The 16,581-nt window shown below is 38.4% G+C and overlaps 1 pseudogene; it reads left to right on the forward strand.

Moving 5' to 3' along the window:
* Positions 1–1,163: 1,163 nt before the first annotated feature.
* On the forward strand, positions 1,164–2,091 carry LOC140511027 (vomeronasal type-1 receptor 3-like; annotated as a pseudogene).
* Positions 2,092–16,581: the final 14,490 nt, after the last annotated feature.

The raw sequence follows: 16,581 nt of genomic DNA on the forward strand, positions 1-16,581 counted from the left end.
TTTCCTCCAGATTTTTTTCCATGGGCTTCTGATCAGAATGAAAGAAATCACTTGTTTGGAAAATGTAATAGAGTATATTGGCCGGATATGATTGGTGATGGGACAAGGGACAAAGTAATCAAATATAGAGCATGCTCAAGATTAGAGTTGATTCTCCAAAGATTCCCTTTGGATAAGTAATGTTAGCTACTGCAGCAGTGATAGAAGGTGAGAAAAGGAAGGACAGAGAGAATGGAAGAAAGTATGATTTCAAAGAACATGTTTGAAAGGCTCTATGTCTAGGAAAGGATGGGATATAACAGTTTGTCATCCAATTAATTTGCGATTTAATGATAAATTAACACCCACTTTCTCAGAAGATTGTCTCTTCTTCCTATACCACATTAAGTTAGGGAATTTAACTAAAAAACCCTGCATATATAAAATCCATGCTCTACTCATATCCCAAAATTATCTTCTTCAGACACAGAGTTAATCCATTCACTCCGTCTTACTCAGTAAACCCCAGTGGTTGCTTATGAAAACCATGTGAAAATATAAAATCTTCTGCTGTTTCATCCATTCAGCAACTGCCCCATCCTACTGTTCTAACGTTGTTCTATGGCTTCTATTCCCAATTACTCTTTGAACTAATGACAATAGACTCATTCCCGTTCTGAGAACAGAGCCTCCATGCATTTTTGCTGCTTTACATGCTTCCTGTCATTCTCTCCCTACTTATTTCTACCTCCCAGTTTTCCTAGTTTCATTCAAGTCCCAGCAAAATTCTAACTTTCTAAAGGAAGTCTTTCCTGATTCCTTTTATTCTGATTGCCTTCCTTCTATTTACTTTATTCAATTTTTCATACATATATGTATGCATATGTGTGCATGCATGTGTGTGAATGTATATATGTGTGTATATATGTACACACGTGCATATACACACACTTTTTGTTTCTACATAACTATTTACAAGTTTTATCTCACACCATTTAGCTGTGAGTTCTCGAAATGCAAAGATAGTTTTACTTTCCCTTCTAATGCATCCTCAACATACAGCAAAGTGCCTGGCACATGGCAAGCAATTTCTAATTGGTTAGTGACTAACTGACATAATTCCCTATGTTTGTCCACAGGTCCCAATAGATGACAGCATATTCTCTTCTCAAGACATCTAAGGAATGCTTTCTGCCAACAAAATTCTAGGAATAGTATACCTGCATCTTACTGGTATTGGTGTCCTAGGGAACTGTTTCCTCCTATTCCTATATAGCTTTCATTTCCTCACTGAAGCAACTAGAACTAAACCCATTAACCTAATTATCATCCATTTGACCTTCTCTAATATCCTGTTGCTTCTCTTAAGGGGAACCCCTACCTTAGCAAGGGCATGGGGAATGGCATGTTTCCTGGATGGCGTGGGCACTAGAATCATAATTTACCTGCAGGTATTGCCCCGTGGTCTTTCTCTTAGATCACGTGCCTACTAAGTGCTTTCCAGGCCATCTTCCTCACTCCCAATAAATCCATCTGGACAGAGCTCAAAATTAGAGCTCCAAAATGCATTATTCCCTGCATCTTTCTTGTCTGGCTCTTCAATATGCTAGTAATTGTAGTTAGGTTTGTATTCTTCAGTGTTCAAAGAATAGCACAGACAGTAAAGATGGATGCAACCTTGGGTATAGATCTATAGATATGTCAAACACAGATCATTTAATAATTATAATTGCAACATTTGTTCATGATACTATTCTTGTGTGTCTCATGGTCTGTTCCAGTGGCTACATGGTATTTACCCTATACAGACACAGCCATCAAATCAAGCATATTCACAGCACCAGTCTCTCCCCAAAAACCTACCCTGAGAACAGAGCTACCAAAGCCATTTTGCTTCTAGTAGGCACTTTTGTTTTCTTTAATACAGGAAGTCCCATTTTTCTAATTTATATATTGGATTTTAAAGAAAAAAGTCTCTGGGTGACACATGCTCCTGCCCTTCTGTCCCTATGCTATCCAACAGTCAGTCCTTTTATTCTGATTACCACTGACACCAAGTTGCCCCAAATTTGTTGTGCCCATTGTAGGACTGAAAATCTTCTGTCTCATTAAGCTATAATGCACCCATTACCTATTGGGACGCAGAGACATTGAACTTTAGAAGTAAATTACAAGTAACCTTAAAAGACATGTTGTTTCACTCCTTTATTCTTCTAATGAGTGATACAGAGGTACAGGAATAAACGGAAATAAAGAACAAGTGCTTTCTCAACTTTTATTTTGTTCTCATATTGACCATTCATCCCAGATCAATTGCCACGAAAAATAGAAAACTGTTGAAAGTATTCTGAGCACATCAGGCTGGGATACCAAGAATTTCTTGAGATTTAACAAACAGTGCTTCTTTACCCTTTTAATTCCATTTCATTGCTTTCTCTCTTCTCAGCATCAAGGATCTCAAGAAGAGCTGACTGTAAGAAATGTTTAGCTTAAATAAGCAATACGATTGAGTTTATTGTCCATAATTTTGGTTTCCATATATATGGCATAAATTTCACTCATAGCTTGGATATAATGTCGCATTAAGGGGAAGGAATAGTTTGTCTTTTGTCCTTTTCTCTCAGTGCAGTGTGTCATAAGCTCTGAATTAATGTTGTTTGAATGACATGTGTATAAACGTTTCTGAGGGGTTATGCAGGGGGTGTATTAGAAGTTATAGCGATCATTATCTTGATAGAGTTTCACATAAGCAGGTGTCTTTAACTTGGTTCTATGTACTTTCAAAAAAAGTGTTGATGAATATGTTGGCATAAAATTGATTTCCTTTGTAATCTCTATATATTTTATTTCATTTTATTCATTAAAAATCTTTCATTAGAAGAGAATCGAAGATTTCGCCAAAATTAAAAAGGGATGACACAAAACGTTTAAGATCCACAACCTTAAAGAAATTACAAAATATACCTGAGTAAATTGATGAGATATAGTAAGAATAGTGAGAAGATATTGGAATTTAATTTCAAAGTATTTCATTTTGATTTGTAGATATGACTCGTAAAACTTTTTATTGCATTATGCAAAGTACTTCGTTTCTCAGAATCACTTATTTTTATTAGGAAAGTTGGGATGATAATCCCTCCCCTTCCTGTGTCTTTAGATTGTTGTGAGCTTCATGTAATATTGAAATAGCTAAGTCTTGAATGTATCCTAAGGAGTCATGTAATCCAAATGAGATTTGAGATTAGCATAGGTATACTTGTGTTCAACAGAAAAACATTATGTACAACCCTTCGCAATATAACAGATCAAAAACTACTGCATTATGAACTGAGGAATCCCTTCTGCTAAGAGAGCCAATATACCAACTATGGAGGCTCGTGCACATAGGTAGAGTTGTTATTGTTTTTAAGTCATTGCAATCATGTCCAAATCTCAGTAACTCCATTAGGGATTTTTGTGGTAGAAATACTAGAACGGTTTGTCATTTCCTTCTCTAACTCATTTTACATTTGAGGAACTTACTTGTCCAGAGTAAAATAGCTATTAAGTGTCTGAGGCCATATTTGAACTCAGGAAGATGAGCCTTCCAGACTGCAAGCTGAGAACTGTATCCACTTTGGCACCCAGCTCACTATATGTAGAGGTAATAGCAGGGAGGGTAGATTGGGGGAGTGGGCAATCAGAAGCAAACACTTTTAAGGAGGGACAGGGTGAAAGAAGAGAATACAATAATGGGGTGGGATAAAAAGAAGGGAAATATAGTTAGTCTCTCACAATATGACTATTATTAAAATCTTATGTATGACTTTTGAAACTTCATATGTCTCCTGGCTATCTTCTGTTTCGAGAATGCATGCCCTCATGACCTCTGCCACAGCAAATTTATTACCTCTGTTATTGTTACATTTATTATTAGTGCTGACATTAGAAATATCTTTGGGAATGAAGAACAAACACAATCTGTGAATAAGTAGCAGCTCATCTCCTCTCCTCTTCTCTCCTCTCCTCTCCTCTCCTCTTCACTCTGTCCTTGCCTGGGGTACTCTACTCAGGGGAAGGTACATGCCTTTTTTTCTGTTGGGTTTAATGGCTAGATTTCTTGCTGAAAGACCAAGCCTTAAGCCCAATTCAATCTGGAGCTCATAGATTGGATAATAGTTCCCTACCCACCTAGCACAGAGTGAATGCAAATACTAAATACTTTGTCTCTTTTACTCAGGAAGCCTTAGGTTTGTTACCTCGCATTTTTATTTTTTTTTTATTAAAGGGTTCATCCCTTCATTAACTTTTTAAACAAGCCTGTTAATTGAATGGATATATCTCACTCAAAGTGGTAATCTAATAACATCATAGCCTAAAATGTTCAGTCTCACATTGCATCCTGGGCCACCTTCAGTTGTACTGATGAATATCTGGTCACTGGACTCAGATGGCTCTGGAGGAGAAAGTGGGACCAGTGACATTGCACAGCCCTCCTTCCCTCAAATCAAAGTCAACTGCAAATCATTTCATCATCTTGATGTCATGATCCTCTTTGAGAAAGAAAGACAAACACTACACCATTAGAAATAGCACCTAGAATTTATAAATCCTTTTGAGGTTTGCCAGACACTGTACAAAAGTTATCCCATTACATCCTCACACAAAGCTACATTTACTTACATTTTAATGAGGTAGCTGATTATCAATAGTAACTGTTGCTGGTTCCCACTCAGCCTGATGTCTTTCTTTTTCTTGACCTCTTTAAAGGGGCCATGCCCTGGCTGCTTCTTAAACAGGCTTATTCAACGAATGGGCATTGCCTCACCCTAAGTGAGTACCTGCAAAATCCTTGGTCTAAAGGGCTCAAGGTCTCCAAGTACATCCTGGTCATCTCCAGTCATCTTGAGGAATATCTGGTCACGGATTCAGATGACTCTGGTGGAGAAGTGAGGCTGGTGACATGCACAGCCCTGCCTCACTCAAAACAAAGTCAAGTCCAAGTTATGTCATCATTTCTCTGATGGCATGGTCTTCTTTGGCAAAGAAAGAAGAATAGAATGAGGTAGCTAATATTGAGAGGGGTTATGTGATTTTTCCATGGTAAAACAGCTGGTTAGCATCTAAGTCTTTTAGCTCAAATTTCTTGGTGTTAAACTCTGGGCTGTAACAAATATTCCCACTAATTGACTGAAAATAGACTTCAGTTACAACCTCCTAAAAGATACCGTGCTGTCTTCCACTGCTAGGAGTTCCCCCAAACTACCTACAATGAATTTGTCTTGTTTTCAGTTGGCATACAAGATTGTTTATATACATTTATATAAGGACCTATTGATTTCCTCACTTTCCTGCAATAGAATATAAATTCCTTCAGACTAGAAAAATACTTTTATCTTTTTTTGTTGCCTCACCACATGTGAACCCAATGCCTGGGACATAGTAAGAGTTTAATAAATAAATAATTGACTGCTTATTTGAAGAGGAAAAAGAGACACAGAGAAACAAAATGTGAAGAAGTGCGATCATCGAAGGAATGTTACTATTCTTGATCATGGAAGTGGAATAATCATGTCTGATATCCCAATCAAAGATGGGCTCATCCCTTGGAGAGGAGGAGTAGAAGAGTAAGTGATAAGAATTTAACAAATACAGCAATTGAGAAGTAACAAAGATTGAGTAAATGTCAATATACAGATTGAAGATTCCTATTATAGGGAAACGAGGTAATAAAAAGAGGATGATGCACAGGACCAAGCTCTCCAAACTACAGGATCTTTCTTGAATTTCATCCCACTTCTTTGTCCTATTTTTCTGCAAAAGATGAAAGGTGAGAAAATCATGAGCAGAGCTGATCATTGATTCTCAATGAAGAACTACTTGCAGTTTGTACTGGAGCTGAACTTGGCCTTCAGTCTCTTCTCTATGAGCTAGGATGTAAAATATGGAGACCAGAAGGAGAACCATAACAAGCAGACCCAATGCTATCAATTCCACAAGGAACACCGAGGTAGAACCAAGGGGCCACCTCAGCTAGAAGCCCAATATAGAGGCTTCTTCTCTTGCCTGAGACTTACCTGAATGGCCCCTGTTTCTTCTATACTCTCTTCTAGACAAGAAAATTACTCCCTACCTGCTCATTGAGGCTGCAATGAAGATTCTAATAAGCAATGGTTGTTCAAAGACCTAAATACCTAGGATAAAAGGTAGCTTTCTTTTAGATAAGTCCCAGATACCCCAAGCAAACAGTTCCATTTCTAGACAAACGACTTGATAATTACAGCCTTTAGGGGAGGAAATATGCTCAGGTATGACCCTCCCCTATATATGACAAGAACACTCATACATATACATACACCTGCTCAAACACGGGTTGCAGCTATTCTGTTTTCCGTTTTGCTGAACAAGACCAGCTTGGCAAGTGGCTATGCCATAATTCCAGTGACAGAGATCGGGAGAAAATGGTGTGTCTGTAATTTAATGACTAGAGTCTAACACAAAGACTTACTGAATATTAGTGAATGAGTCAGTCAGTTACAAAGCAATATAGACATCTATAAGTACCAGGTTTTCTAAGTTTTGGGGGGAAAAGGAAGGCAAAAGCAAACCCTTATCTCTTGTTGTTGTGTTTCTCCTTTGTTATTGAAGAGGACCATGACATGAAGATGATGACAGGACTAGCAGTTGACTTTGATTTGAGTGAGGGATGGCTGTGCAAGGTGACCAACCTCACTTTCTTCTCCTGAGTCATCTGAGTCCAGTAGCCTGATATTCATAAGGAAGACTGGAGGTGGCCCAGGATGCACTGTGAGACCCTGGGCTTTTCAAGTTAAGACCTTATCACAATTTCTCTTTGAGTGAGATACACCTATTCAATTAATAACTTTCTTTCAGTAGTTATCCAAGGGATGGCCTCTTTAATAGAAAAAAAATATCCAAGATGGTGGAGTAGAAAGATGCACATATACTAGCTCTTCCCCCACAGCCCATAAAATATCTGTAAAGAAAGACTTTCAACCAATTCTAGAGCAGCAGAAGCCACGGAACAACAGAGTGGAGGAGATTTCCAGCCCAGGGTGACCTGAAAGGCCAGTGGGAAACGTCTGTCACACAAGACTCAGAGAGGAGCCTAACCTAGGCTCGGCTACATGGCACAGCTCTGGGAGGAGGAAGAGAGCAGGCCTCAGTGGTGGAATCCCCAGTCTCAGTACCAGCGGTTCAAAGATCTCTCAACCCACAGGAGCCAAAGGTCAGCGAGAGGGTTTTCTCAGCTGGCCTAGAAGGGAGAAGGGTCTTCCCATAGCTCTGGCTTCAGGTGGCGACCAGAGAGGCAGCATGGGGCAGGTGGAAGCAGCTCTCACAGCAGCCCCTACAACAGCCTGCATCCATTGTTGAATCGTAAAGCCTCTGGGGGCACTGAGCAACTGATTCCTACCTCAGCCCTGAATAGAGGCTCTGCTCCCACCTAATATTTCTGGGGGATTTGAGCAGCTGATCTTTACCTCACACTGAATGGCAACCCTGCCCCTGCAGCTTATCTGAATTTCAGCCCCCAGTGCTGGCTTGGTGGAACTGGAGGTGAGGTAATTGTGAAGAGAAAATTCTATTACACAGATTCTGGGCACAAAAATTTCTGCTTGCTCCCAGACCAGTGTATACGCTTGATTGTACCACCTTGGAAGAAGTGAGATCTTACAGACCCCCAGAGTATACCCTACTCTTGACAAAGGACCCCAAAGTCAAGGAACTGGTTGGGAAAATGCCCCAAAAAGGGGGAAAAGCAAGACTATAGAAGGTTACTTTCTTGGTGAACAGATCTCTTCTCCCATCCTTTCAGATGAGGAAGAATAATGCTTACCATCAGGTAAAGACATAAAAGTCAAGGCTTCTCTATCCCAAACATTCAAAATAAATATTCAATTATCTCAGGCCATTGAAGGGCTCAAAAAGACCTGTGAAAATCAAATAAGAGAGGTGGGGAAAAAAATTGGGAAAAGAAATGAGACAGATGCAAGAAAAGCATGAAAAGTGGGTCAACAATTTGGTAAAGGAGATCAAAGAATGCCGAAGAAAATAACACCTTTAAAAATAGGCTAGCTCAATTGGCAAAAGAGGTTCAAAAAGTCAATGAAGAGAAGAATGCTTTAAAAAGCAGAATTAGCCAAATGGAAAAGGAGGTTCAAAAGCTCACTGAAGAAAATAGTTCTTTAAAAATTAGAATGGAACAGATGGAAGCTAATGACTTTAGGAGAAACCAAGAAATCACAAAACAAAACCAAAAGAATGAGCAAATGGAAGATAATGTGAAATATCTCATTGGAAAAACAACTGACCTGGAAAATAGATCCAGGAGAGACAACTTAAAAATTATGGGACTACCTGAAAGCCATGATCAAAAAAAGAGCCTAAACATCATCTTTCATGAAATTATCAAGGAAAACTGCTCTGAGATTCTAGAACCACAGGGCAAAATAAGTATCCAAGGACTCCACAGATCACCGCCTGAAAGAGATCCAAAAAGAGAAACTCCTAGGAACATTGTGGCCAAATTCCAGACTTCCCTAGTCAAGGAGAAAATATTGCAAGCAGCTAGAAAGAAACAATTCAAGTATTGTGGAAATACAATCAGGATAACACAAGATCTAGCAGCTTCTACATTAAGGGATCAAAGGGTGTCCAGAAGTCAAAGGAACTAGGACTAAAACCAACAATCACCTACCCAGCAAAACTGAGTAAAATACTGCAGGGGAAAAAATGGTCTTTCAATGAAATAGAGGACTTTCAAGCATTCCTGATGAAAAGGCCAGAGCTGAAAAGAAGATTTGACTTTCAAACACAAGAATCAAGAGAATCATGAAAAGGTATACAGAAAAAAGAAACCATAGTGGATTTATTGAAGTTGAGCTGTTTACATTCCTACATGGAAAGACAATATTCTTAACTCTTGAAACTTTTTTCAATATACAGAGAGAGAGAGAGCGCGCGCACACAGGTTGAGTTGAATAGGAAGGGATCCTATCTAAAAAATGAAATTAAGGGGTGAGAGAGGAATATATTGAAAGGAGAAAGGGAGAAATGGAATGGGGCAAATTATCTCTCATGAAAAAGACAAGAAAAAGACTTTTCAATGGAGGGGAAAAGGGGAGAGGTGAGCGGGAAAATGTGAAGCTTACTCTCATCACATTTGGCTCAAGGAAGGAATAAAATGCATACCCATTTTGGTATGAAAACCTGTCTTACAATACAGGAAAGTGGGGCAAAAGGGAATAAGAAGGGTGGGGGGGATGATGAAAGGGAGGGCAATGGGAGGAGGGAGCAATTAGAAGTCAACACTCTTGGGGAAGGACAAGGTCAAAAGAGGGAATAAAAGAAATGAGGGGGTAGGATAGGATAGAAGGAAATATAGTCAGCCTTACACAACATGACTATTATGGAAGTCATTTGCAAAACTGCACATGTATAGCCTATATTGAATTGCTTGTCTTCTCAGTGTAGATGGGTGGGGAGGGAGGAAGGAAGAGAAATTGGAAGTCAAAGTTTTAGGAACAACTGTTGAGTATTGTTCTTATATACAACTGGGAAATAAGAAATACAGGTAATGGGGTATAGAAATTTTTCTTGCCCTATAGGACAAAAGAGAAGATGGGGATAAGGGAAGGGAGGAATGGTAGAAGGGAGGGCACATTGGTAGTAGGGGTAATTAGAATGCTCGGCATTTGGGGGTGGAGGGAGGGGAGAGATGAAAAGAAAATTTGGAACTCAAAATTTTGTGGAAATGAATGTTGAAAACTTAAAATGAATAAATTTTTAAAAATACAAAAAGAATTTTCATTGATCTCTCCTATTTGTTTTTTTTTTTAATTCCTGTCTAATTTTTCCAAGAACTCCTTTTCAGTTTGTGACCATTTGATATTACTCCACAGGGTAGGAATGACTTTTCTTAACTTCAATATCTTCCTCTAAAGATGAAGCACAGATTGTCTTTTACACCACAGTATCTTTCTGTGATCAGGTTCTTTTTCCTTTGCTTGCTCATTTTAATTTTTCTTTCGTTTTGCTTTACTTTTAGCAGCTTATTATTGTAATCAGGTCGTGGCTAATAGTACCCAGGACTCTGGTCCTCCTTAACTGTTATTTTGTGAATTCTACCTGGGAATACAACCTCAGGTACTCCTCTCCTCCTCTAAGTCACATTTAGGGCCCCTAGCCATGCTGTCCTGAAAAATTCTCTTGTTCTCTGAGGTACTGCATTCACCAGCCACGTGTATACTCCTCCTTTCCCACAACTGGAGCCTGTGATCCTGTCAAGTCAGTACCACTAGTTCTGGTATCTAGAAACAGTCCCTGATGCCACGAAGTGAAAGTTCCTTAGGCCTTGGTATTGCCTCCAGGGTCTGCCTGTTGTTTGTTGATTCAACAGAGTTGGTCTGGAGATATTTACACTTCACTTAGGTCAGACTCCAGCCCCTAGAGGTCTTGTCTTTCTTGAGGTCCTCCAAAGGAAGACACCTGTTTTACACTTTTATTTTAGCTGGTCTATATTCATTTTCATTGCTCTATATTAATCTACATTATGTTGTCAAAAACCCAACTTCCCAATTCCTATATCTCTTCAATCCCCCTGGAATACTTTTTTATTCCACTCACCAAAGGATATTCCTAACCTTGATGGTTCCATCAAATATGAGTGCTTCTTTTTATGATTAACAATAGTGACATTCTTTTGGTGATGTAACCTCTTCACATGTTATCTCCCCTTTCCCCTTATTTATCCTCAAGCAATCAATCAGGCATTTACGAAACTCCTAATATGTACCACTCACTGAGTTCACGCATGGTGATGGTTGAAAAAGAAAGATAAAAAAAAAAATTTCTGACCTGAAGGATTTTTTATTTTATTGGTGGAAGATGAGAGAATCATATATAAACATATTGAAACAATCATGTATTTCAAAGAAAAATCAGATAAATATATGGTAGGTTGGTTGGGGACTAACCTTGGAGAAATAGAGTAAGGTATCATGTAGAAGATGGTACTTGTCGTTTTCCTTTTCCCACCTATTAGTTAATGTAATGGGTCTGGGGAGGTAGCTCAGAGTTCTTTTAATTCGCATTTTGTCTAATTAACATTGATTTAGACCATTTTTTTCAATATGACTATAGATAACTTTAATCACTTTATCTGAAAACTTACTGTTCATATCATTTGATCATTTATCTATTGCAGAATGACTTATTTCTATAAATTTGACTCAGTTTTCTATGTATATGAGAAATGAGATCTTCATTAAAAATTTTTTTATACATTTTTTTCACAGTAGGGATTGCCGTGTTTCCCCCTCCATCCTACTTTTCCCTGTTTATATTGCCCTCTCCTTTCACCTTGTCCATTCTCAAGTGTTCTGCTTCTGAATTTTAACCCTCAATCCATGTTTCCCTCCATCAGTCCCCTTCCCCCCTTTTAAGTCCTTTACCTTTCTACTTTCCTTTACAGTAACATAGATTTCTATATCCAACTGAGTGTGTATATTGCTCCCCCTTTGAACCAATTCTGATGAGAGAAATATTTAAGTGCTTCCCCTTACCTCCCTTATCTTCTCTACCATAAAAGCCTTCTTAGGCCTTTTTATAGGAGATAATTTACCCATTCTACCTCTCCCTTTCCCCTTCCCTAGTTCACTCTTCTTTTTCACCCCTTAATTTAGTTATTTTTGGCAATCATCCTATCATATTCAACTCACGCTTGTTTCCTCTCTCTATGCAAACTCCCTCAAATATCCCAACAAGAAGAAAGATTTTAGAAGTTACAAGTATCATTTTTCCACATAGAAATATAAAGACTTCATCATTATTGAATCCCTTATGATTTCCCTTTCCTGTTAATCTGGTTAGGTTGTTCTCCAGTTTTGTATGTGAAAGTCAGATGTTCTATTCAGCTACCATCTTTTCATCACGAATCCTTTATTTTTTGTGGCTCCATCATATTTGAACTGTTTCTTTCTGTCTGCCTGTAGTATTCTCTCCTTGATCTAAGAGTGCTGGAATTTGACTATATGTTGCTCAGAGGTTTCATTCTGGAGTCTCTTCTCAGAGGTCATCTGTGGATTCTTTCCCTTTCTGTTTTTCTCTGTGATTCTAGGATGGAAGGATAAGTATTTCCCGATAATTTCTTAAAATATGATGTCCATGACCTTTTTTTTTTTGATCCTGGCTTCCAGGTAGGCCAAAGATTCTTAAGTTATCTTTCCTGAATTTTTTCCAGGTGTGATAGTAATTTAAATGGAAAGATCTTTCTCATTAATTAATAGGTCCATATGATCTGCTTAAATCACCTGGAAGGTTTGGTCACATATGGTGGGGGAGCTTGCTGAAGAGGCAGAACAGGAAGGGTGAAGTGGAACCAGGAGGAAGCGAGTGGGGTCAGGTCAGAGAGGACAGAACACAGGTCAGCTGACACAGTATGATGGTTGATAGTAAGAAGTCTCTGGTTGAGGGAGGACAGATTTGAGAATGGCTTTGCCCCCTGCTGTGATCATAGTTATTAACTTCTTGGTCGCCATGACGGATTTAGCTTTCAGGTTCTGGGCTTTGGCTCTCTAGTGTTTAAATAATTGTTTTTCTTCTGCCTTCTGTATGGAGAGTCTTTTATACTGGCGATTGAGAACTAGTCTGGCATATTCATAGTCACCACCAGTGCTGTGAGTAGTGCCAAGTCAGTCATTTTTTGCAATGAGATTTCACATTTTCTTCTATTTTTTTTGTTTTGAATTTTCTTTGATTGTTTCTTGATATCTTATAGAGTTAGTAGCTTCATTTCCTGAATTCTAATTTTCAGTGAACTTTTGCACTCCCTTTTCATTTGGCTGATTCTACTTTTTAATGAATTGTTTTTGTACATTTTTTTTGTTTTTTTCTGCTTTCTTTTCTAAGCTGTTGGCCTTTTCATGATTCCCTCGCATTCCTCTAATTTCTTTTCTTATTTTTCTTCTATTATATATAATTTGATTATTTTTCAATTCTTTTTGAGCTCTTCTAGGAGTTCTTTTTGGACCTGAAGTCAACTCAAAATTTTCTTTGAGGTTTCACATTGTTGTCTTCTTCTTAGTTTGTGCTTTGATCTTCCCTGTCATCGTAATATTTTCAATGTCAGATTTTAAAAATGATTTTCCAGCCTATTTGATGAGCTTCAAATTTGAAGTCTGCTCCTCATGTAGAAAGGGCACTATTCTGAGGTTCTTGCACCAAGGATGTGGGACCTTGTTATTATATTGCTGTGATGGGGGCTCAAGGCATCATAGCTGCCCTGCTCTGCTGTAAGTGTTGGGTCTACTGGATTGCACCTAAATCATGGGGCCTAGCCACTGGTTTGCTGCACCAGACCATCTGGGTGCCTGTCAGTGGACTGCTGCATCGGAGTTTTGGGGCCTTACCACTCACCTTCTCTTTGGCTCAGGGGCTCTTTCACTGGATTATTGGACCTCGGCATGCTGCTGACCTGCCCAGATGACACCCGTAACTAGATTGTGCTTCCCTTCTCACCCAAGTGAGACAGATCTTTCCTGTTGACCTTCTAAGTTGCTTTGGGTTCTAAACTTCTTTTGCCCAGTCCTTTTGTTGGTTCTCTCATGTCAGAATTCATTTTAACATATTATTTTATAGTTATTTATATGTGAATTTGGGAGAGTTCAGGTAAATTCCTGGCTTAGTTTTGTTAAACTTTTTTTTTTTAAAGAAAACTTAAAGCCTCATTCAAATCTCCTTTATTACAGAGAGGTCTCCAAGGTTCTTTACAGAGATGCCAGTTAGTACATAGTTTGTCTGTTTTTTAGCCCAGTATCTGATCTCTTTGAAAGCATTGCAATGATTGAGTTCTGATTTTGGCCAGGTCTTTGATTTCCTATGAGTTACCAACTTTGGAAGAGAAGGAAATGAGTGAATGTTCCCATAGACTCTTCAACTTTCTAGCCCCAGGAATACAGCCCTTTCCATGGTGGCTGTTGTCAGTGATGTGCTCTTCATGTTATTGTTTAATTATTTTTCAGTCACGTCCAACTGTTTTTGAACTCATTTGGAGTTTTCTTGGCAAAGATACAGGAGTGGTTTGCGATTGTCTTCTCTAGTTCATTTTACAGATAAGGAAACTGAAGTCATTAAGATTAAGTGAATTGGTTAGAGTCATCCAACTAGTGTCTGAGGGCCAATTTGAACTCAGGAAGATTAGTCTTTCTAATTCCAGGCCTGGCACTCTATCCACTGCACCATCTAGCTATCATGTTCCTTGGAGGCCTTCTGCAGAACTCTTCTTTCCCCAGAACATTTGATTTTTTTAATTACTCTTCCCTCCTACTTTTCATGCACTGAAGTATTTTTAAGTGTAAATGACACCAGGTAATTTCCTAAGAACCATCCCAAATGTGCATTTAGACATGAAGCCTCCTCAGAAACTAATTTAAAAATGTTTTAATCACAATGATTTTAAAAACAGGTTGAAACGATTTCCTCCTACATTTTCTCAGTGTTAGTCAATCTCTTCAAGTCCAGTCAGACTCTCCTACCCTTTTATTAAGAGAACATTTAGCATACTTTGAAGAAACCTTTATATTCTTTGGCTACCTACTTCCTCACTCTCACAAGAAAAATGGAAGAATTAAACTACTTTCATGGATTACCAAGTCCTTTTTTTGGAGAAGCCTGGGCCACAATTCCTCATACCTTCCTATCTCAGTACTGAGAACAATTATAGGTTCTAGAGCAAAAATAAATCCTTGATGTTAGCTGATCCAACTATTTTCTTCTTAAAATGAGGAAAATGAACCCAAGAGAGTGTAAGTGCCCTGGCCAAGTTTAAACAAGCAATAAATATTAGAATAAAAATTTGTACTTGATTCCTCTGACTCCAAAGTACATGGCCTATCCAGCATGCCACCATTCAGTATGGACAGCTATTACTTGCAAAGGAAGAGAAAAATTCTGTTTTTTCCTTTGTGTAATGATCATTTTTTTTGAAACATAGAAAGCCACTCAATCTTATTGTGTGAGAGTCATGGAATAGGAAGGGTCATGGATAAGGGGAGAGAGAAATACAAAGGATAAGATTTACAAAATAAAATGAAGCCTCATAGACTCTATATTAAGAGTGAGGACAGTTTCCATATGAGTGTTACATTCTTTTCTGGTAGGTTCTGAGCTAAGTAGAGAAATGGAAAAATCATTTTCATTTCAGGGGCAATGGCATCATTCAGTTGACTCCTAAAGAAATTTTATTTGCTGATTACAATTTTTTAGAGTGCAAAGATCATTGCTAAATCCCATTATGGTTACTTAGTGAGTTAGAATGTGAAATGACTGAAGCCATTGAGAACACATACCAGGTATCTTTACAACCTTGCTGTTTTTTTCAAACACAGTGATCCAAGACCCTGAGTTTGCCCTATGTGCTCAAGAGACATGATACACCTTTTTCTGCCTGCTCTCAGAAGATAAATGAGTGCAAAGGAGCTCCGACTATTGAATCTGACTCTAGGCTCAGTAATTAAGGCTCACACTCTCATTGGCTGTAAAGGACTAGGGATACCACAAGTATGTACCTGGTTCTATTATTTGGATAGAATCTGCTAACCTGACCTTAGTCCACATTCCCTTGACCCACTATTTGGTTCCTCAATGTCAATGCAGTGCCTATTTTTGCACTATTTTCCCATTTCTTTTTCATTAGTCTTAGAAATGATAAAGACATCCTTGTCTGAGCTAATTTCCCTTTGGAGTTGTGATTATTATGTCAACTGCAGAGAAGTTACTGTTTCTGTAGATAATCAGGGACTTTTTGTATGAACAAGCAAACTTGTTTCCCAGGTGTTAATCCTTAAAGATAATGACTACCAATTAACTAAAATCTCTAAAGAAACCCAAATGAGCATTTGGGAGATGTATTTTCATTGTCATGATGAGAGGGATAAAAGAGGCCCCCTCAGGTGTACAAGACAGAGAAGTAATGGGCCACATGTTTGAATGATTATATTCCAGTTGGTCTTCTTGATGGGGTGTTGGCAAGGTTTCCTTAAATTAAGGCCTAGGTGGGTGTTCTTATGGGACCCCTCCTTGCATATTCATATATTGTGTCCTTTCTCATTGAGAAGGCTTGGCATGCTATTCTCTAGAGCAAACTGTGTACAATTCCACAATAGGAATGATTGGTCTACTGTCTTTAAGGTTACCTTTTGGAAGCCAGGTTGGACTTCAGCCTGGGGGGAAAAGACAAAACATTTATTATAGGTTGCATATCCTCACAATCTATTTTCTTTGTTCCTAATACAACACTGTTGTATAGAGTTAATTCTTCATTAAAACATTCATGGTATTTTATCTCAATTGAGATCTCGATGCATTAAGTTAGCAAGACTTCTGCAATTTATTCTCTATCCCATTTTCCATAGAACACAGAACTCTTCTCTCAGACCTACCTTCCTTAGATTCTCTCAGCAGAAGAACTCATCTGATATAGCATTTGTTCTTCTTGCCTTCTTATTTCCTATCTCTTTAACATCAATCTATACTATCTCCTCCTTGATTTGTATTTCTAAAAATATTGTCTTTCCATCTTCTCTAGCAGAATACACCAATTAT

The sequence above is a fragment of the Notamacropus eugenii genome, chromosome 6, assembly GCF_028372415.1.
Source record: "Notamacropus eugenii isolate mMacEug1 chromosome 6, mMacEug1.pri_v2, whole genome shotgun sequence".
In the NCBI taxonomy this organism is placed as follows: Eukaryota; Metazoa; Chordata; class Mammalia; order Diprotodontia; family Macropodidae; genus Notamacropus; species Notamacropus eugenii.